This window comes from Microtus ochrogaster, unplaced genomic scaffold (assembly GCF_000317375.1).
Source record: "Microtus ochrogaster isolate Prairie Vole_2 unplaced genomic scaffold, MicOch1.0 UNK91, whole genome shotgun sequence".
NCBI lineage: Eukaryota > Metazoa > Chordata > Mammalia > Rodentia > Cricetidae > Microtus > Microtus ochrogaster.
Genome location: NW_004949189.1, coordinates 903,975 through 906,692, shown reverse-complemented (window position 1 = coordinate 906,692; position 2,718 = coordinate 903,975).

The following is a 2,718-nucleotide window of genomic DNA, read 5'->3' as shown; positions in this document are numbered from 1 at the left end:
AAGCAGCTGGGTACACCGGTGAAGGTTTTTTCTTAGTTAAATCATTTGAAAGGGTCTTTAATCTGGGTCTTTTGAGGTGGGAAGATCTACCTTTGATCTGCGCCACATATTATGGTGCAGCCCAGACAAAGGACATGGAAGAAGGAAGCTCTCTCTCTTAACCAGCTGGCCCTCACTCTTTCTAGCAAGCTCATTACTTCACTGGCGTTAGAGCCTATTTCTTTGAGGTTCCATTGTACACTGAAGACTGGCTGAAGACATCCGGCCTCATGGATTGAACAACTACTGAATTCTTAGACTTTCTATTGGTAGACAACCATTGTTGGACTAGCTGGACCATAGCTTTTTAGTCATTCTAATTGATATAAATTACACACACACACACACACACACACACATGTGTGTGTGTGTGTGTATATGTGATTTGCCAGATCCACACTTTCCCAATACCCTGCCTCTGCTTACTACACTTCAGTTAGATGTTAGCCAGTTTTCTGTTACTGTCATAAAAGACCTGAGAACTAACTTAGAAGGAGGAAGCATTCATTTTGGGTCCCCTGGAAGAGCAGCAAGAGCTCTTAGCCACTGAGCAAACTCTCCGGCCCCTACGCTTTGCTTTTGGAAATCCAAAAGGTTCCAAGTTCCAAAAAGCACAGGCTTCAAAAGTTTCAGGTCCGGAACTGCATTGCAACACATACACATTATCCAATTAGCCTTTGATGGATTTGTTTACATTGACATCTCTGTGGCAGCAGCTCTATTACACGTTTCTTCCATGTTCTTCGTCAGCACATTTCCAGGTCCCTGACAACAGTCTGTTCAGTGACTGTCCATCCAGTGCCTCCTCGGAAGCTGTAACAATTACGGTGAAACATAAGCTCCCTTAGGGGACCTGAGAAATCCGATCCTCGTCAAGCACTGGGCAAGCAATGTTTCCCAGGTCTTTAGATGGACTCTTTCTTCTCTAAGTCAGGCAGGAAGAAAGCTACCACGTCTATCCTGCACACTCCTACACACTTTCCTAGACTCCTTTGGTTTTACTGAATTACATTTAACAGAAAAGTCACAAGCTCAAGGAAGTCCACTGTATTGGTGATGTTGCTGTTGCTATAACAAAATACCTAGAGCTAGGCATTTATAAAGAAAAAGGTTGCTTTAGCTCACAGTTTGGGAGACTAAAGACCCACGTTCGGGTGTGGTATTTCATTTGGGTGTGGTGTCAGAGTGAGGACCTGCCACTCTTGGGCCTTTGAGCACTTGTCTACCGCTGGTTGCTGTTATTTGGGGAGGTTTAGACGGTTCAGCCTTGCTGGAGGAAGTACCTCACTGAGGGCAGACTTTTACATTAAAAGCCTCACGTCACTTCTAGTTTGATCTCCTTGTTTCATGCTGGTGGCTGAAAATGTGAGTTCTCAGCTTTTTCTCAGCCTCTATTTCTGTGAGGCTGGGAAAGATTCCATTTTGGTGCTGGGACCTTGTGGGACTTGAGCTTTACCCAACTCCTGAGAAAAGCCCCCTTCTAGAGAAAGTCTTAGCTAATGGGGAAAACCCAAGTCACACAAAACTGCTGCCCATCTAACTTCCCCTATCGACTGAACAACAATGGGCCAATCAGATAAGTTTCCAAGCAGCCCCTGTGGTTAGCAAAGGGTCAGCAGATGTCCCAGAGACATGACCAGGGACAGTGGCTATGGGTGAACAACTCCCCCCCCCAAGCAATGACAGCTATCAGAGAATAATAAGCTTTACCTCACCCTTAGCCAATTATGATATAGGATAAGTAATTTTGTACTTTGAGACTGTAGTCTTGTGATTGCTTTGTGGTTTTTGTACTTATAAACCCCTAACAATAGTAGATGGGGTTCTTCTCCCTCCATCTGCTGTCGGGGACCCGTGCTAGCCCGCACATAATAAAAGAAACCTTGCTTTTGCATTTGGAAGTGTGGTTCCATGGTGGTCTTCTTGGGGGTCTCGGAACTTAGGCACAACACTCGCCTCTATGCCTCTCCACCGTGATGGACTCTCTCCCCTCTGGAGCTACAAACCCCAATAAACTCTTCACGATATAAGTTTCTTCTGGTCATGTGTTCTATCATAGCCACAGAAGAGGAGCTGATACATTGAGAAACCCCATCAGTTCAGCCTGTGATGAGGCTCCTTTAGCTGGGTCCCGACATGGTAGACATCACGGTGCACAAGAGAGGCACGTAGACCAAGTCAAGAAGCTAGAGACCGAAGAAGGAGAAAGCTTTGCTCTTTTATGACAGCCTGTTTCTGTGAGCCAACTTCTCTGTGTGACCAGCATTGCCCCTCAGGAGCAGCAGGGACCTAATCACCTCGCACCAGGCCTCACCTCTTACAGGTTCTTCAGCACTGAGACCCCGAAGAGCAAGCCTCTAACACAGAAATGCTTCAGGAACAATCCTCACCAAACCACAGCCTCTGCCTCTGTTAGCCAAGACGGCTCAGGTTACCAATGGCTGCTTGCCCTTCAGAGACGCTCACTGAACTACGGTGTCCCTGAGTTTGGGCTCCTGTGCTCAAAGGGACAAGATTCAGCTCCACGTAAACTCTAAGGGCTTGGATTCTGTAGGGTGTGCCAATCAAAAAGCATTTACAAGCTAGCATGGTGGTACATACTTGTAATCTCAGGACTGAGGTATGTTAGGAGCCAATTTCCTCCTAAAATCATTGCAGGAACCATCACCCTGGGGAGTC